The sequence below is a fragment of the Uloborus diversus genome, chromosome 2, assembly GCF_026930045.1.
Source record: "Uloborus diversus isolate 005 chromosome 2, Udiv.v.3.1, whole genome shotgun sequence".
Taxonomy (NCBI): domain Eukaryota; kingdom Metazoa; phylum Arthropoda; class Arachnida; order Araneae; family Uloboridae; genus Uloborus; species Uloborus diversus.
The window spans coordinates 139,571,244-139,592,789 of record NC_072732.1 but is presented as its reverse complement, the minus strand read 5'-3'; the positions used below and the strand labels follow the sequence as shown (position 1 = coordinate 139,592,789).

General features: G+C 32.4%; 1 protein-coding gene across 1 annotated transcript in view; it reads left to right on the top strand.

Moving 5' to 3' along the window:
• The window catches only part of LOC129216050 (phosphatidylserine decarboxylase proenzyme, mitochondrial-like), a 124,954-nt gene that overhangs the window by 86,501 nt on the left and 16,907 nt on the right, over nt 1-21,546 (top strand).

Here is a 21,546-nt window from a genome sequence, read left to right as displayed (position 1 = left end):
CGAACAGTAAGTACATTAGAGCATCAAAAATCTGCCAACCAGAAATCTGCTTAAGTCGAGAATCAGCACACAAAGGTTTTTATATTCATCTTTTTTTTAGTATTAAGGATAAATAATTAGTATTTATAGAGAAACAAAGTTATGTTATTGCGCAAGTTTTAATGACAGTTAATAAAATGCAAAAAATAGTAATAAATTATCTCGAACTAAATTTTTAAAACTGGTAAATGATCAGATGTTCTGAAAACTTCAGAATAAATTTCTCAGTTTTTATTAATATTGTTTTCACTGTATACATTTTTATAGTCAATATTTTTTGCTATGCGTTGATATCCTATAGAGGCAGAAAATGGCTATTATGTGTTTTTTAAAGCTTTGTTGGCATTACTATTCTTTAGATCAGGGCTCCAAAAATTTGTTTACTCAAGGGCCACATTAAATTTTTGCCATCGAGGTGGGCCAACGGTATTTCAGTGCAGATAATGGAATCTATTATTTCAGAAAAGGCATAAGTCTAATGGATTTCTGTAGGACTTGAACCCTATCTGAAATAACCGATTCAGTTTAGTTCATGCTATCCTCCCGCCCCCATGCATCCATGAATTTGTTTTTAATTTGGAGCACAGTAGTGGTCTTTGGGATTTTCTGGGTTTAGTTTTCTTTAAAAATACCTGATAGGAAATATAATTTTAAATTCTGTTACTATGAAGTTCTGTAACTGTTGTTTGTTGTAACGGGAATTTTATTGTAACAGAATTCAAGAAAAATGGCAATTAAAATGGGACTAAACCTTTATTTCATTATATTGGTATTCATTGTAATGAAATTTTGCTGCATTATGCAATTTAAAAAAAGTCTTCTTTTTTCTTTTCAATTTTTAAACTTCCTTCCTGGTGGGCAAAATCTATTTGTAGGCTGTAGGTTGGGACAGGGGTGGCAAATAGGGGGGTCAAGAGGGGGTGGTCTCACTCCCAAATTTTTTGAGAGGAATGATAAAAAACGAGCAAATTCAATTTACGTAAATCGCAAACCAATGTTCATTAAAAAAATAATCTTGCTGGTTCTCCATAATAGTTGAAGAAACTCAACATATTTTCAGACATGAGCAAGCGTTTTCCATTTTTTCAAATAATTAGAAACTCATCAAGCCTTTACCGGCCTTTTCAGAACAGAAAAAAATTATGAAGAATCATAGTTAATTTTAACTAAAGACATAAACCTCATATAGGCTAAATATTTCATTCTTGTGTGCTCTGTGTATTGACGGCTATGAGGGGCTTGTGCAGTGGTGGGGCTGCATGATTTTCACTAAGTGCCTTGGTATTTTACATTCATTGTTACGCTTATATTTTAAGTGTGTCTATTTAATGAGTGTTCATTACTTTCTTCTGCTAGAAACACATTTCAACTGCTCAATGCATAGTATGCTTTCATAGATAAGTCTTAAAAACACATATTATTTTTGAAAAAAATATGTCACATCTACAAATTTCTTTTTTGTGGGCTCTTTAACGGTGCAATCTCAGGGTGACACAAGAGGGTCTTTTAAACCATAAAAACCCTTCTCGATAATTTCAAAGCAGTGATTTTGGAAAACAACTCTTTCAATAATGAAGAAGCTAATGTATTTTAACATGTCTTTGTATAAATTTTTATTCGTTTTGTTTGTATTACGGAGAGTTTTTGAACATTGCTTAAACTCGAAACATCTTCAATCAGCTAACCTTAATTTTTGGACTGTTCAAGCTTCATTTTAAGCTCCAATTGAAACTATTGATAATTTTCACTTTTCGCGTGGATGTATATTTCAACCAAGTGTGGATCTTTTCAAAAAAGTTCTTACCCTGAGATAGTTTTAAAAAGGTGCAAAGAATATTCAAATGAATTTAGATGAGGTGACTAAAATGCACATGGTGTAAAGTCAAACCTTGATTTAAAATATTGTATAAAATAATAGATTCAGTTTCTAATGAGAAATTAACACAAGATTTGATGATAAATATTTTCCTGTATTGTTTGCTCTATATTATCTGGATTGGATATTGAAAACAAAAAATAAATTGTTTCAATTATGAGTAAAATTTATAGCATGAGGCAAGAAGCTTAGAGACTAGCCTAGAATACACTATTCAATGATGAAAAATGAAGATCATCACAATTTTTTAAATTACCTGGGTGGTTTTGAAGAGCAAGATGTGAAAAGTGTATTTTCATACATAACTTTGTTACTTCAATTATTTTCCAACTATTCCAATCAGTTCAGCTCATAGAGAAAAATCATTTTCGTGTTTCAGGAGGTTAAGAATTATTTTCAAAGCACAATGGGGAAAAAAACTTAGCTGAAAAAAGAGCTGGGCATTGCTTGATTAGTAACAAGATTTCCTGTTCTTCCTTATTTTAAAAATCAAGCATCAAAAATTTATTAAAAGGTGAAAACTAGTACCAAAACACTTGGTTTGATAGCATATTAAAAAATGAACTACAAATTTTGTCATAAAAAATTTTAATTGTTTTTGAACACTTATTTTTATTAATTCTAAACACATATCATGATTACTTCCTGTTAGCTAATATTAGTTTTGGTTCCATACTGTGGTAATTCATATTTAAGAAAATCAACCCCCCTCCCCCAAATGAAATGCTGAAATGCCTCCCCTGGGTTGGTATCTTTAGATCATTATTTTATCACCTCAATGTGAGGCAAATCATAAAATCTGCACTACCTTTGGTCCGAAATTGTGCCTATTTTTGACTCTACTGTAGCTGACAGCAGGGAACAATAATTAGATGATATTGCAATGATTAAAATTATAATAAATGTAATAATGGTTTAAAAAATATGCTCAATGGTGGCAATATCTCTACATAGTATAAAATGAAGTGTCCAAAAAGCGTCTGTTTGTTTGAACTCGCAAAACTCGAGAACTACCCGGCCGATTTCGCTGAAATTTTCACAATTTGTTCCTTTAAATCCTGAGAAGGTTTGCAGACCAGTTCGAAAAAAATTCGATGAATAGTTCTTTTTTTTATTCCAATTTAGGCCCAATTTTCACATAAATTCCCAAAAATGGAGGTTAAAAATTCTCGCAATTAGTAATATTACATATCGTTGGAAAGGGAAGAATTTTCCACGTTCTACGCAATTTGTTCCAACGCTCTAACTTAATTGCGGCGGGAGTTATTTACATTTTTAGCTCGAATTTGTTTAGGCTTAGCTGAAATTTAGGCACTACTTTCTTCATTAAATTTATTAATAAAAAGTGAATGAATTGTCCTACAGTTTTTGTTTTGACACCATTGAAAAGAGCTACCTTTTTTACTCCAGATCTAACTCGACCTATGGTCGGAAGTTTAATTCTCTATCTCCATTAGAAAAAAAGTTACAAGCGAATTAAATGAAGTTCAAAAATCTATTCTCTATTCAAGTTTTTAACCATTTTATTTTGCGTTTCCACGGTAACGCTTTTTGAATCCATTGTTTCTATCTTTCTCATTTTCAATTCTGAAACTCATTTTATTTTGTGTTTACATAGTTACGCTTTTTAAATCCATCTTTCTCATTTTATTTTAATTTCTTAAAAGTATTTTAATATCTGTCGTCATTGTTTGGAGTTGAAATTTAGCATGATGATTTTTTTTTCCTCTATTTATGCCTGATTGTTGAATATACGTCACTAGACACAATTTTTGTTTTCAAATTAGACCGGGCAAAACCGGGCAACGCAGCTAGTACTTACTAAAGAAATATGCAGGCATGGAAGTTTTCCCTGTACTGTGGGAATCTGTTTTTTTCCCTAGACTTTCTTGCTGTTTTTGAGATTGTTTTAAATTTGTAAAAAAATTGTGACCAAAAATTTGAACTGGGGGAGGGTAGCACTTTATGCTTTAAAATCGACAGATTAGGAGGAATCGACTTATTAAAACCTTGACATTACTAAATTCTTTTTCCCCCTGTAAAATTTTTAACCATTCAGGGATAGAATTTACGTAAAAATGAATTTGTTGAAAAACAACTATTAGTGTTCTCCTGGTAATTATTTTTTTTTTTTTTTCAATATGTAAACTTTTCATTTATTTTGAAGATTGGAGTATTTTTCCCTTTCTTTTAAGACAGATTCATAGTAGTTTAAATGCATTTTGATAATTTCTAAAACATATAAGGAGAAACTATTTTTTTGAAACGTCAATATCAAACTTGTGCATCGCCGAATATTGCATGCTATATTTGAGGTTTCAATCCTTTTCCATCTAGCAAATATTTCAATTATTTTGGAGCTTGAAAGCTAGTGTAGCGCATGCTACCTTTAAATTTTTTGTTTTACTTTTTATTTCAATTTTTTTCTTTCGTTTCATTTTTTTGTTATTATTAAATCCTTTGTAGTTATTTATTTATTTTATTTTTATAATTCTCGTTTTCACGTATTTGACAGCATCCTAATGTAGGTATCTAACTACCTATATTAATTGCAATAATTTTCGTGGAGTTCAGCTTTTTTTTCAAACTGTCACTTTCTTGCCTGTATATGGCAACCTGGCTAGCCCTTTGTTGTTGAATACAGTAGACCCTCATTTTGTGCGGGGGTTACATTCCACGAAAATGCCACGTAAATCGAAACCACATAAATTGAGATCTGATACTAGTGTTAAAATAGGGGTTTGGTTCCGTAGATAACAAAATACTTCATTCTAGTGATCACTAGAATGAAGTATTCTAGATTAGTATAGATAGTGATCACTATCTATACTAATAGTATAAAGAAAGAGAGTGGATTTTTGTGTGTTTATATGTTCGAGATAATCTCTAGAACCAATGCAACTATTTGAAAAATTCTTTCACTATATGAAAGGTGCATTCTTACTGGTGACATAGTTATGCATATATGTATTTGTATTAATTTTTTAAACCAATAGTTTGTCTTCGCTACCAGTTTATGTTTCGTACTGTTTTATTCTTATAAACGTAAAAACAATCACCAACTGTACCACATTTACAACAACAGAATAGCTAATGGTTCTCTTCAAGCTGAATGCTGAGGGTTGGGAGCTCGTGATAGAAAAAAAAGCCACGATGGCAGCCAGGGACGGCGTTTCAGCATTTTATTTGGGAGTCCGAGTTTCTGAAACATGAATTTCCTCAGTACGGTATAAAATACATATTGATTAACAAGAAGTGATAAGAAAATGTTTTAATGTTAAAAATAATTAGTGCTGTTAACCCATTAAGCGCCGCTATATGAACCACATTGAAAATACTTAAGTTTTCATGTGTTTTGATATTCAATATACATCTCTAATCATATATAGCTGAAATTTCGCAAAAATATTTATTAGGTTAGGATATATGGTATGGTCCCAAAATGGGAGACTTGGCGTTTAATGGGGACAACATACATATCCCTGCCACTGTGTTGATACCTGAATAATTTCTGACTAAATCCAATTAGAAGGCCCTAAAATCGTTTTTATGTAATTAATATGGCTAGGTATTGGTACTTTATGTACATATCTAACATATTCAAGCTTTAAAATGTAGAACTTTTAAGATTTCATGACACCCAAAGCTATACATTTTGGGCCCCCTTGCAACAAAAGCTGTGGAGGCCAGCCCCATAGGCTAGCAGTCTATATTTGCAACATTAATAAGTATTAGTATGTTAGTTTTTTTCAATTTCTGGAGCCGTTGGGGCCCTTAAGAACGTCTCCCCCCCCCCTCCCTCTTCCCGTACATCACTCCGTGTCGGGTTTTCATTCTTGTTTCATTCCTTCTTCTTATACATTTTTGTACAAAACGGAACTTTTCCCACACATTTTACTACCTTTTAGCAAAAAGCCTTAGGATTTTCATACACAAAAAGAGAAGAGGTAGCTTTTTTCTATTAAACATGTAGGGGGATCGAGCAATGGTAAATGACAGTGACATGAAGCACTACATAAAATGTATCTTATAAAATGGAACTAAGATATTTTTGGGCTCCCTGATGGTGTAATTGTGTTATTATCAGGGTTCGTACGCCCTTGAAAAACCTTGAAAAGTGCTTGAAAAAAAAAAAGTTCATTTTCAAGTGCTTGAAAACCTTGAAAAAGTTTTAAAACCTTGAAAAAGTTTCTTAGTGCTTAAATTCTCCCAAAAATCAACGAATTGTGCTTAGAAGTTTTAAAAAAGTATTTTACCAATGCAATTTTCTGAACATGTGTTCAGTATGCAACATCGCGAAAAATTGCTTCCGTGTTTGGGGTTTCAATCCTTTTGCATCTTGTAAATATTTTGATGTTTTTTACAACCGGAAGATATTTTGACATATGGTACCTTAGATTAGTTTATTTTTGTTTAATTTCATTAATTAACAAAGAAATTAATTTGGAAACCATGACAACATTGACCTTACTCGGGTTTCGCGGAAAATTGCTCTTGTGTTTGAAATTTCAATCTTTTTGCATCCTGCAAATATTTAAATATTTTGGCTAATCAAATGTTAGTTTCGCATATGCTACCTTAGATTAGTATATTTTTTGTTTAATTTTAATAAAAAAACAAATAAATTTATTTCATGGGAAACATGCCACGTCGAACGAACTCAGACTTTGCGAAAAATTGCTTCTCGTGTTTGAAATTTCAATCTTTTTGCATCTTGCAAACATTTAAATATATTCACTAATCGGATGTTATTTTCATATTTGCTACCGTAGATTAGCATATTTTATGTTTAATTTCAGTAAAATATAAGTTTATTTTATGGGAAACATGACAACATTAAACTTAATTCGCGAAAATTTGCTTCCCTTGTTTGAGATTTCAATCCTTTTGCATTTTGTAAATATTTTTATATTTTTGGCAATTAGTAGTTATTTTGACACTGCTACATCAGATTAGCTTATTTTATTTTTTATTTTAATAACTAAAGAGTTAAAGAATTTATTACCTTGGTCTTGTTTAATTATTTGCTAATTTATTTTTGCAATTTTGAATGATTATCTTTACCTAATTTTTGGTCATAGCAGATTTTTTTTAAAAAAATTTAAATTTCAGCAGTTGAGCACCTAACAAATTAACTTAAAGTTTGTATTTTAAATATAAAGTTGATTTATATAATTTTATTTATAAGTACATCATTTTTTTATGTCTGCTAAAATAAATAAGGTGTATAACAGGGGTGGTTGTGTTATGATTATTCACTTGAAATCCAGTAGTGTTCGTTTTTATGCTTTTACCTCCCTATATCTCCAATTTTCCCCTTTTCCTCAAATGTTCAAAATTACTACTTTATTAAGGTTGTGGGTACTTGGAGCTTACCGAAAGAGGATTTAATCAGCAAAGGGGTAAATAGCTTAAGGAGGGTCATTCATCTTCATTTGGATCTAATAAATTGACCAGTACAAGCCTAGCTAGGCCCAGTGCCTGTTGCTGGTTATCAACAGGCACTGGGCATGGTATTTCTATGCAAAATATTTTGACTTAATAAACTATTTTATGAATTGTATGCATAGCAAAAGTTGTTGTTGTACATATGTATATTCAAGTAATAGGGGTCTTAGTTTTAAAAATTATTCCCCCCCCCCTCGCCCTTTTTGCTCTTTGAAACTTTCAGGTAATTTTTTATGAACTCACAAATCACCTGAATATTATTGCCTTTCTAAATTTAAATTCTAATTTCAACAATAACCCATTTTTTCCCAAAATAAAACTACTTTTGTCATAATATATGTCAACTTCTTGTGAATCTTTTCAATTTCGAAATATGGCTCTATAAATCTGAACTTGCACATTTATTGTCTATTGCAAGTTAATCAATGAAAGCTGAATAGGCTCAAGTTTGCATTCAGAGTATTTATCACTGCTTAAGCTGCTTTTGTATATTTTGAGGTGTAGAGACTGGAGTGTGGACTTTCATAAACTTTTCTTACTTCCTGATTTTTAAATTTACTCGAGGACAGTTGAAATGCCTTATTGTCTGAACAGCTAATAAATACATACGAATAATTGATTTGCATACTTATAAATGATTTGCAAACCTAATATTTTTAGAACTTAATAGTGAAAACTGAAATACCTTTCTGGGTAGTGTTTTTGTCCTAACCGCCCTAATATTGTAATAAACCACTGTATAGATATTGGAAATAAATGTTGAAACCCGGGGGGGGGGGGGGGGGAGTGACTTCAAAAACTCCTCTCTGGCAATGCCATTGAACTTGGGTATTTTAGTTTCTTCCCATAAAAGTTAAAAGCACTTATGAAAGGTTTTTTTTTTTCAAGTATTAATTTGCTGATTCAAGAAAATATACAAACCTCTGACTGCTGCAACCTTTGAAAAACCTCAAAATTAAACCTCTTGGTATCTGCTTCTCTTTATGACCAAACTTTTCAAACATTTTCAGAAAAACTTTCAACGCAGTAGATCTTTCATCAAAGCATCTCTCGTTGTAGAAAAAGCAATTTTGCTTTCCTATACTTTTTTGTATTATTGCCTTATTTCAGGGGCGGCAAACAGGGGGAGCGAGAGGGGGCGGTTGCACCTCCAAAACTTTCACTAAAAATAATAAAAAATGGGTAAATTCAATTTAGATAACCTGAATTTTGCTTGCATTTTCAGAACAGAAAAAACTGATGGAGAATAATTGTTTGCCTTAACTAAAGAAGTAATCTCTTCATATGGGTTATATCTTTCGAATATATGTACTCTATGTTATGATGGTGCATATTGTATGAGATGCCTGTCCAGTATTGAAACTGCTCAATGTTTACTCGTAAACTCCATCATGTCATTTTACATAATATATTATGCTCATTGTATAACTTAATGTTTAGGTGGCAAGTGTTCATTGATGTCTTGTACTGGAAATACATTTTAGCAACTCGATGAATTATTTGCTTTCATGGAAACTTTTTGTAAAGATATGCTAGTTTTGAAAAACATCGCGCATCAAAAAAAAAAAATACTTTCATATCAATAAATATATCTTGAAGCTCTCCACTTAACAATCTCTGAGAGACAGAAGATAGTATTCAAGAGTTGACTCTATAAAAAACCCCTGGAAGAATTTCCGGAAAGCGACCTTTTTATTGATAGAAAATCTGAAGTCATTTTAATATGTATGACTTTGTTTGAATTTTTGCTTACTTTATTTATACTGCGGAGTGTGTTTTGAACAATGCTACACACTATCATAAAACTTTCAACCCGCTAACCTTAATTCTTGGATTGACAATTGAAACTCGTAGTAATTTTAGCACTAATGCATACTTGAACCAAGTGCAGAACTTTGTGACAGAACTTTCTATAGAAAACGAAAAAGAAAATATTACACTTATAAGTAATAGCATGAGGAAAGATGAATTGTTTTGTGAATTGCGAATATACTTTTCAATAACGCAAAATAAATACTAGCCCAACATAAAAAACTTTCTTGGTTGTTTTAAAGAGAAAAATGTGAAGGAAATGTGTTTTTTTTTTTTTTTTTTGGCAAAACTTTCTTGTTTCCATTGTTTTTTGACTGTTTCAATCAGGTCAGTCATTTGAAAGATGACTTTTGTAATTAAATTGAAAAACCAACGTAAATAAAGCACAAATTAACACGAAAATGCAACATATGGCTATTTCAAGGCTACAATGGAGCCTCTTCATCAGCACACAACCAGTTGTGGGAGATCTGAACGTCAACCAATTTTGACTTTTGTGTGTCAGGAGGTTATAGAATTACCTTCGAAGCGCAATGAGACAAGCAATACCTTCATCTTTAACTGTACTGGCAATAAAGCAAAATACTGGATATTGATTAAATATAGTTACAAAATTTGCTGTTCTTACTGTTCAAAAAATAGCAGATTAAAACTTTACTAAAAAATAAAAACTAGTACCGAGATGTTTTGTGAGTTAACTTATTACAAAATAAAATTAAAGCTTCGGCAGTAAAAATTTTAATTGTTCTTAAAAAACCTAATTATTCTTAACATTAAAATCATTTTATTATCACTTCTTGTCAACCAATGTGTATTTTATACCGTACTGAGGAAGTTCATGTTCAAGAAACTCGACCCCCCAAACAAAATGCTGAAATGCCGCCCCTGCCTTATTTCTATGTGTTTGTAGTAAATGAAATCTGCATACAATATTTTTAGTACACATTTATGATATTGCCTTGAAAACAAAATTTTTTACCTTGAAAAGTACTTGAAAAGTGCTTGAATTTTTTTCTGCCTAAAGGGTATGAACCCTGATTATAGGCAAGGGTTTTTTTGCAGTCAACATTTCGGTTGCTTCACAACATGTTTGATGACATGATTTATTCATCATCATAATGTTTTTAGAGATAAATGTGTAGCATGCTTCGCATTGAGGAATTATCAACGGTCATAGTTTCGCCGATTTCATCCAACAAATTACGATAAATGGTAAAAATGTAGAGTGAGACAGTTATCGCATTATCTGTGATCTAAACGATTTCGATTAGAAGTTTTTTTTCACAACTATCTGAAAAGAATTTGGCGATTCACAAACAAGTGATACTGCACTCATCTTCTTGTTTTAAACTAAAATATATTGTTTTAATAATGTTTGAAGCTCGTAGCAAAGTCAAAAAATCTTACTACATTTTTGATTTAAAAAAAAAAAAAAAAAAGGTGAAGAAATTTCTCTATTGAGATTCAACCTCCCTAATTGAAGGGGGAGCGCCCTCAAGGGGGAGGGGAGCATGGAGCTGACTGAGATACAAAATATTTTTATGGAGGGGGGAGGAATGGTTTTAAAGGGAATTAGAACTCCTTTTACGAAAATCTCTTTCGTGATCTGTAGAAATTCAGAGAGATGCGTCATCCTCCTTAGGGAGGATTGGCACCCCTGTTTTTTCAGAACTTTCTTCTAAACGAATGGAATGTCACTTGTTTTGATAAAAGCACCTGCTCTTGACCTTGAACAACAAAAGTATTTACAAAAAGAAACTACAAAGGGGGCTGTGGGAAAAAAGGGGAGAGTTCATTCATGCAAAATGGGTGAAGACGATTTCTACTGGCCATGACTTGCTCTGCTAATCAGAGCACGCCAAGTCTCCCATTTTGGGACTTCAGTAAATCAAGCCCTCTAAAACTCCTTTAAATTATTTTTCTTGACCCCTGTTTGTTGTGATTTGAAAAAAGGTCTATTGAGCTTCATATTCCATGTTCCTAATTTCCTGCATTTGCATTTCTTATTTTTAGGGAATTTTTTCCCCGTCTAATGCAAAAACAATAAATTTTTGCAAAATTTAAAAGTTTTTCAAAAAAGAATTTACATTCCAAACCTTTTTGAAAAAATTAATAGTAAAGTTTGGTTTTCTGTCATTCATTTTAAAAAATTTCAAACTGATATATTAATTACTTTATAAAGAAAAAAATCTTATTTGATGGTTCCCAAAATGGGAGACTTGGCGCTTAATGGGTTAAGAACAATTAAAATTTCTATGTCCAAAGCTTTAAATTTATTTTGTAATAAGTTATCTCCCAAAACATCTCAGTACTAGTTTTTATTTTTTAGTAAAGTTTTAATCTGCTAGTTTTGGTGTCGGGAAGAACTGAAAAGTTTTAACTGTTTAATCAATTCCAGTGTTTTGCCTTATTGCCAGTACAACTAAAGATGAAGATCTTGCTTGCCTCATTGCTCTTCGAAGGTCTATAACCTTCAGATTCCTCTCTTTAAAATAACCAACAAAGCTTTTTAAATTGGGCTAGTATTTATTTTGCATCATTAAAAAGTATAGTTGCAATTCACAAAACAATGCCTCTTCCCTCATGCTATTACTTATTAGTGTAATATTCTCTTTTTTTTTCCCTAAAACCTTTTGTATTAGGGTAGACCGACCAGTGAGTGAATGCCACCCAGTGAATGAACAGCGCGTCATTTTTTTTAAAAAAAAAGGTTCGAAATTTTTTTTTTCTGAATAAATTCACTACAAAAGCATTCTTTATTGATATTCTAAGCTATCTGACACCTGATTGGTTACTTTGGATACGTATTTTTTCCTGAAAAAAATTTGAAATTTTTACTGCCGTGAATCGTTTGTTCTCTCTTTCAAAATAATAAGGGTGGTTTCGTGCTAGCAATTATTTTGATACATATTATTTTTATCAATAAATTTTATTTTTTAACTCTACGAAAGAAAAATTAAGTATACATATTCAGACTTTGGATTTAAATTGTTTCAGTCAATGCAGAATGCGTAGATTTTAAGGTAGAGGGGTGTTCAGTCACTGGGTACGAAAAATTGCGAAAACCCAGTGAATGAAAAATGGCAAAATTTCTTTTGATTTAAAAAGAAATTTGAAGTTTCTTTGAGATTTTCATTTTCGTACTTTTTTGTAATGCAGATAGTTTTATATGCTTATTTATTTATGTATTTCATAATATATTTTATAATTTCTTTATTTTTGTCTTGGCAAACAATGCACTTTTTACTGAGTTTTATCTTTAATCTATCTATATCTCTATCTGTATATTAACCTACCTACCTACATCTATCTTTCTATATCTTTATCTCTCTTGAAAGATAGACAGGTAGATAGAGAGATAGAGAAATAGAAATATATATACAAAGAGAGAATAGATAGGTAGATATGTATGTATGTTTGTATATAGATAGTAGATAAATAGATAGAGGAAGATATAGAGATAGATATATAAAAAATAAGAGGTAAATAGATATATAGGTAGATAAATATAGAGATAGAATAGGTATGTAGATAGATTGATAGATTTATTGACAGATAAATAGATAGGTAGTGATTAATAGATAGATAGGTATATAGAGAGACTGATATAGAGATGGATAGTAGATATATAGATAGGTAGATAGACCGATAAAAAGATATAGATAGGTGGATAGATATAGATAGGTAGATATATTGATAAGGAGATAGTTAGATAGATAGACAAGTAAAGAAGCAGGTAGATAGATAAATAGACTGATTAGGATAAGAGATTGGTAGATATATTTAGATGTACAGACAGATAAATAGGTAGATAGTTAGGTAGACAGATTTGATAGAAAGATAAGAAGATAGATAAGTAGGCAATTCGATCGATAAGTAAATAGATAGATAAGTAGATAGATATTTAGAAAAATAGATAAGTACATTGAAAAATATGTAAATTGACATAGAGATAGATAAGTAGATATATGGATAGATAAGTAGATAGATGTATAGATAGATAAATTAAGTAGATAAATAGATAGATAAGTAGATAGATAGATGGATAAATTAAGTAGATAAATAGATAGATAAGTAGATAGATAGGTAAATAGATGGATAGATAAGTAGATAGATAAGTATATAGATTAGTAGATCAATAAGTAGATAGATAGATTGATATATAGATGGATCGATAGATAAGTAGATAGATAGATCGATAGATAAGTAGATAGATAAATAAATAGATGGATAGAAAAATAGAAAGGTATATTGATAGATGGATAGAGATATGAAAAGATAGATATAGATACCAGGTTGTCCCAAAAGTTCTGCACCATACAAGCATCGAAATAAAAAGCAATGGTATCAGAAACGCAAAGTATTTTATTCAGCAAAATACAGGCCATTGTGATTTAGGACAGCTAGCCATCGTTGTGCCAAAATTTCAATTTGGTGATGATATCATGAGGCAGGTTTCGAATCGAAAAATTGTTGACAAGCGTGTGTCACCTCGTCATAGTCATTGAATTGTTTACCACGCAGGAAGTGCGTCATGGAACGAAACAAACCGTAGTCGGAAGGGGCAATATCAGGGCTATAAGCAGGATGGGGAAGAACCTCCATGCAATCGAGTTCCTCGAGTTTCGCTTGCACTGTTCTGGAGCGATGAGCTGGTGCGTTGTCATGTTGCAGCAATACTCTCTTTCTGTTTGTCAGAGCGGGATATTTCTGTACAAGTACAGCGTGAACACGCTCCAGTTGTTCGGCATAGAGGTCCCCTGTGACGGCACGGCCCGCAGGAACCAATTCAAAGTGAATAATGCCATGGATATTCCACCAAACACACAGCATGACCTTTTTGGTGAAACTGTCCTGTTTCGCGTGGGCCTGGGTATCTTGACCTCGTGGTACCCACTGTTTGCGTGTGTCTGGATATCGGAGAAACACCCACTTCTCATCCCCAGTAACGATTCGTTTCCAGAATCGATCATCCCTTGGGTTTTTCAAAAGTTCTTGACAGTTTCACTCTGTTATCGGCCTGCCGTTGGATCAGCTCATGTAAACTTTGTCTCGGTCGCTTATTCCTGAAATCCTGTTCAAGGAGCCTCCGTTGCACTGTATTTTTGGATACTCCTATCCTGTATGCTATCGAACGTGTGCTGGTTTGAGGTTCGGCCAGGACAGCAGCTGTCACAGCGGTCCCAATATCCAATTTTGGCCGTCCACTTCGAGGCTGTTCTTCCAGGCTCAAATCGCCAGACGAAAAACGTTTGAACCACCGGGATGCTGTGGATCGATTGATCGTATCAGGTCCTTCAACTGCACAGATTTCCTCGCTAGCAGCTTTCGCACTTAGCCCTTTTTTCCAGAGAAAACGAAGCACGGCACGTGTCGCAGTTTTTGAATCACACATCTTTCGTGATGTCACACTACTACTACGGACGCTATTCTCCTCAATAAGCATCCACACTATTCTATGACCTCTACTTGTTCCCCTGGTGGCAGTTTTGAGCGCATGCGCATCTTACTGTGTTGTCCGATCCACGTCGCAATCTGCATGCCATTAATGGTGCAGAACTTTTGGGACAACCTGGTAGATAGATAGATATAGATAGTTATATAAATAGATAGATAAATATATATAGATAGTTATATAGACAGCTCTCAAAGAAACTTAGTTTCATTTTGAATCAAAATTTATCATGTTCATTCACTGGACCAATTTGTGTTCATTTACTGGTTCGAGGTGTTCATTCACTGGGTCCTTGTGCCATTTTTTCTTTAAACACCTAAAAATGTCGTAAGCAGTACCATTTAAGTTCCCACGATTTTTTAGAGATATTTATATAGATCAATTAAAATGTTTCAACTATCACGATCTGTATAGGATAGAATTTAAAATTACTAGGATTTTTAAAAAATGAAATTGTGCTTAACTGTTCATTCACTGGTCGGTCTACCCTATATAATTGCTATATAACATTGAACTTAAGACCAATGATGACTATGTCTCATCAAATCCTGTCTCAATTTCTTGAAACTGAATTGATCATTTTATTCAAAATATTGATTTAATATTTTGGCTAAAACTTTATGTGGGTTTTGTCGCCTCTTCTACATCGGCATAAAGTAAAAACTGCTACGGAAAGTTCTGTCACAAAATTCCACACTTGGTTCAAGTATGCATTAGTGCGAAAATTACTAAGAGTTTCAATCGTCAATCCAAGAATTAAGATTAGCGGATTGATTTTTTTATGATAGTGTGTAGGATTGTTAAAAATGCTCCACAGTATAAATACAATAAACAAAAATTCAAACTAATGTCATCTTTTGCATTTGCTCTTGTTGATGCCCTTAAAAAAACACCATCTCATTTAAATACCTATATTAAAATGACTACAGATTTGCTATCAATGAAAAGATCACTTTCCAGCAATTCTTCCAGGGGGCTTTTATAGATTAAACTCTTGAATACCATCTTGTGTCACTCAGAGATTGTCAAGTAAAGAGCCTCAAAATATATTTGTTGATATGAAAGTATTTTTTTGATGTGAGATGTTTTTCAAATATAGCATAAATTTCCAAAAAGTTTCCATGAAAGCATATAATACATTTGAGTTGCTAATATATGTTTCTAGTACAAGGCATCAATGAACACTTACCAGCTAAACATTAAGTTGCAATATGAGCATAAAAATTAATGTAAAATGACATGGAGTTTACGCGTAAAAATTGCGCAGTCTGAAATAATCTGCACCATCATAACATAGAGTATACAATTTTGAAATATTTAACCCATAAAGAGATTACTTCTTTAGTTAAGGCAGCCAATTATTATACTCCCTCAGTTTTTTCTGTTCTGAAAATGCAGGCAAATGATTTTCTAAGTTATCTAAATTGAATTTACCCATCTTTATTATTCTTAGTGAAAATTTTGGGGGTGCAACCGCCCCCTCTCGCCCTCCCCCGCCCCTCATTTGCTGCCCTGATGGCAGCATAAGAACCTTCAAAAGCTTTACATGTATTTAAGGCTACGGAGGATATGTATAACATTCCTTTTCCCTTAGACATTGCGAAACATTTAAAGTCGCCAAATGTTTATGCTTCAAAATTTATTTAAACAAATTATAACTGAGATTTGCTTCAGAAAAATAAATTTTTGTTTTCAAGTAGTGCAGATAAACGATATTAATCCGATAAAAGTTGGAATCCTGCATGCATTTCAGGCTATCCTTTAAGGTTTTTTATTCATACTAAAATTGAAATGGAAAAACATCTGCTAAGGAATTCACTTAAGTACATTTAATTTAGAAAATTCTCAACTCAAAAAGTAATTGCACATAAGTAACGTGTATTTGAAGTTAAGAATTAAAACAATGAGGAACAAAAAAGATTCAATAAGAAAAAAATTGAGAAAGAGGAAAAAATTAAGTAAAAATTATTTGGAGAAATATTTTGGATGATAACCGCATTAAGCATTTAAAAGGATATAATTAAATAATATAGTTTGCAAATCTATTATCAGAAAATATCAAAAAGAATTTGCCAAAAAAAAAAGGTAGAGGCATTTGAAAAAAGCAAGTTTTCAGAAGAAAACAAGTAAAAAAGGTTGAAATTCATCCGGGGATTGAAAAAGGCTCCCCTCTTAGTAGTGCTACTAGCCAATCGGGAAATTTTGTCACTTAAGAATTCATTTAGAATGTTTTCATGGTCCAACATTTTTAAATAGTCTTTTGACAGTTGAAGATCCTGTCAACCTATCAATTAGCATATATAGAACTCGGTCTTATAGAGGAAGACAAACCTTGGAAACTAACTTTATATGATAAATGTAACTTTCTGATTTTGCTCTTAAACTCAGAGGGTTGTTTATAGCTATTTTAACTTATATGACAACTTTTACATCCTATTTCTTTATGGCAAACATTTAAAAAATGTGTTTGTGATGACATAGTGCAAGGAGTGCGTTAGCAGAAATACTATGTATGTCGTTCAATGTCAAGAAGGGTTGGCCGGATTGTACCCAATTGGGTTGGATCCAATGTTTTTTTTTTTTTTTTGAAAAAACCCATTTAAAAAAAAAACCATTATTTAGCCCACTTTTGGGTTTTTTAAAACTTTCGGAGAAGTTTTTAAAAAAATTAATTAATTTAAATACTTTCACAATTTAAACTTCTTTTTTATTTGTTCTTCACCACAGACAATGGACATAAAAAATGAATTTTGAACTTTAATAGTATTTCTTAACTCTTAACGGCATAAAAAAAATACTTTAAAGATTTTAAATAAATATATTTAACTTTTTTCTTTAACTGGTCAATAAATAACTCAAATTATCTTGACTAAATCCTGTCACATCTGATTTTCTCAATATTTGTCGATTGTACTGAGGAAACTACTCTAGCTAAAAGACTTTCATTTGAATTATTTTCTGCGAATCCGCACGTCACAAATCTCGAATAAACAAGGTATATTTTTTAGAAATAACAGGTTTTACAAACAGTCGGACAGAAAACAGAATAGGATGTACAGTATTTTTATTATTTTGCGAAAAAGTTTAATATTTCTTACTCTGTACACTGAAATAGAAAAACAGGCAACATAAAATTCAAAGAAATGTCTTGATTAAGCTGGGATTCAGTAAAAAAGGATTTAAACTACTTGGGGTTCTACAGTAGTTTTACATAACGAAATGAAGTACAATAAAGTAAAATTCAAAAAAAAATGTAGTAATTAAAAACGAATAATAGATTTTATCACTCGAGAAGTAACTTTGCCTTAACTGTTGATAGTCATGGAAACTAAAAAAACTGAAACTTCACCATTCTTGGTTTCGTCGCCTTTTCTACTTTTCTTCAGAAAACGCTGAATTTTCCAGCTTTTTTTACCCCAAGACAATTTTTGTGCTTTGTCCATATACTTACGCTACAATATGTTACAAGTACCCATTTTCCCTTAAAAAAGACAAAAAACCCCACATTTCTTTTTAAAAAAACCCAGCTTTAGTTGGGTTTTTGGGGTTTTATTTTAAAAAAACCAAAAAACCTTGGGTCCATGGGCTTTTTAAAAAAAACCCGGGTTTTTGCCAACCCTGATGTCAAGCGATATAAACCAAAATCTAACTTTTTGAAAAAAGGCCAAGTTTGTCAATGAAGCGGAAACTCAATAGGGGACTTTAGTTTGTCATCGCCGCAGAGAATCAACAAAAACAATTCCTTAAGAACATAATTAGTCCATGAAACCAGGAAAGCAAAATTTACTTTTTAGCACTCCCGGTGGAACTGGAAAACTTATTGAATTCATCACTAGCTAAAAATTAAACTACATGCACGCTGACTTTTACAATGGTTTTTTACCTATCTTCCAGGTCTCAGTAATTCAAATCTGACTTTTCCAAATTTAAACTACCACGAATATCTGCTCCAGAAAAACTTCGTATGTTCCACAAGAAAAAAAGCTGGCAATTGGTTGAACTTCTTCAAGAAGGTGTCTCCTACTGTAGGAGGAATTTTCGATGAGCCACCGTTTGGCTACAGAAGTTGAAGATTAACCCTAAAAGGTTTTAAAAAAGGGGGGGGGAGGGGCAGACAAAATTATGAGAGGTTTCACCTTTGTACTTGCCGCTGACTTTTATCAAACTGTTCCTGAAGTGCCCTGAAGCAACGTGTGCAGATATACTTCAATTCTGATTAAAGTCGTCCACTCTTACGAGCCTTTTACGATATCTGTATCTTAAGAACAACTATAAGAGTTCGGAGTTAGGAAATTCTCTTTAAATGATTTGATCCTCAATGTTTATCCTGAAACCAAGACTCATTGTCAAAAAAATTACACATGGATAAGTGAGATGGCAATAGTTTTTGCCAACAATGTTGTGCATCATCCACATGAATTCCTTAGTTCCCTTCCTCCGGTCTTCTCTTCGTGCTTTTAAAACTAAAGGCGATATGCCACTAATTTTATTGTGCAACTTTAATTTGCCTAATCTATGGACTGGATTTGGACCCCAATTAAAATCAGTAAGGAATAATATGATTTAGATTATTGTTTTTACAGCATCAGCAGTAGATCAGTTGGCCCATATTTCTTACTTCCCCATGATCCTTTCATATTTACTTTTCCAATTTAAGTGATTACCATTCCGAATGAAAATTTCTTATGCCATCACCATAATCAAATCTGAAGTTTAAACGTGCAACTTTACGATACGTTATACAATGATGCATACGGAAAGATTGTATTGTTCAGGGGAAATTATATGTTGGTCTATCTTAATCAGGAAATAAGGTAAATCAATTTGTTTCAAATCTCATAAAATCGAAACCTAAAATGTTGCTTACTATTAAACTTTAAATTAAAAATTTATAGCGTAATAGTTTTTTAAGATAGTTTTTTTTAACCCAAACATGATCGAGACCGGTTGCTAGTTTTATAATAAGTTTAATGTGTACTTATGTCGACTTTTATGCACAACATGTATAAAGAAAACATAAATTAATTTTGTGTTCTGTTTATAAAGAGGAGCTGGCTATAATAGTCTTTTGGCACTCATTAAGAATTTTTCTCTGTAATTCTTTGCAGAGCATAAACGCATCCATGATCACTTGCGTCATTTCCATGATAGAATCTTCCTTCACTAACAAATCAGTAAGACCATTTCTATTGTCTAGGCATGGCTCAAAATTTTCAATGTGAATGTTTTTGGTTATGCGTCACCGACATCAGTATCCTCGTATGTTTTGGCCTCCTTTGTCACTCTTAAAAGCTCTTCTTCCAGTAAGTTCTGAACTGTGTGAGTTTAATAACTTTTCTTCTGCAAAGAACTCTGGAATCAATAGCATAAAATGTTTCCAGTGACCCCAGCTCGATTATTAGCACGCCAAAAAATGCAGTTGATTATGCAGGGGCGGATCTAGAGGGGGGCCATGGCCCCTCCCAAAGCATTGTGGTTGTACGAAATTTTTAAGGAAAAAAAATATATTATGAGAAGAGAATAAAATTTAACAAATGTATTTTACTGAAAAAGAAGCATAAGTCTTAGTTGGGAGAAAAATTATATCCTTATCCTCAAAACAAAACTTTTATTTCCAAAATTTTTCTCCAACTTTTACATCATTTCTTGATTCCAACTGCAGACACTTGGACGATCTCAAAATGCTGTGGTTCTCAGAGTATACCTATTGTTCACAAGACCAAAGAGAGCCTAAATATTCGTTTTTGTGATTTAATTTCGAAACTAGGAGAAAAACACCCTTTTCCCATGCCCTTTCACAAATGCCTTGATATGTAGCAAAAAATTGCATTTTAAGTCTTTTATTTAGAAAAAATGTCAACAGAAACTAGCTTATCCAGCCCTTAACACTTAACTTGCTCAAATGCAACTTAAATGATTTTTTTTTTTTGGGGGGGGGGGACTTTAATTACAGACGAGTTTTGATAGGACCCCCTCCCTAACTAGTTTATATCGTGATAATAGCTGTAAAAGGAGGTTTTTTGGAGGAACTCACGAATCTTCCATCCCTTTCTAAAATATGTATGAATATAGTTAAAAATTGAATTTTTAGAACCTCAAAGGCAAAATATTTCGAGAAAGGAAGGATTCTAAGTACCTTCACACTTCCTTTAATGTAAGCAAACATTACCTAAAGGAGCATTTTTAGGCTGGACAGCTGAAGAGCTAGAAGAGCACCCCTCCTCTTCTAACTTCTCAATGTATAATGACAGAATATTTTGGTTTTTAAGCTTTATTTTCAAAAAGTATTTCTGGGCCAGCGCCCGAAACCTGATTTTTCTCTGTACATCATCAAAAATAGACAAAATGCGTTTTAATTTTTAAAAATTACTCGGAAATTTAAATTTTGAAACATTTTTGAGGGAGATTCCTAAATCCATCCCTCACCTAATGTCTCGATACCCCGAAAATTGAGTTTTTAAAATTTCATTTTAATAAAATTTCTGAGGAGTTATCATAGCCCAATTTCCCAATAGGCAGAGTAGGCAGTTGCCTAGGGCGGTAAACTTTTCAGGGGCAGCAAATATTGCTATTATAATACACATTTTTTTAATTAAATTATTATTCTTGAAAGTAAAATGTTAGCATTCTTTCATTTTCCACAGAGACATTTTTTTTTCTTGTACTTTAATAATGATTACTTACACACATCTTATGAAAGTCAAATGTTTCTCAATCATGGTATTTGCCAAATCATCAGACGTCAGCAAAATTTGACGAATAAAAAAATTTTTGGGAGAACACTGTGATCATTTCATTGGGGCGCCTCAGAATGTGAAACGCCATCTATTTCTTCATAAGTTTGACAGTTTGAATTTGGGGAACACTTTTTTACCTTTTTTTGAGTGAAGGATATTTTGCTTCTTTGGGGGGGGGG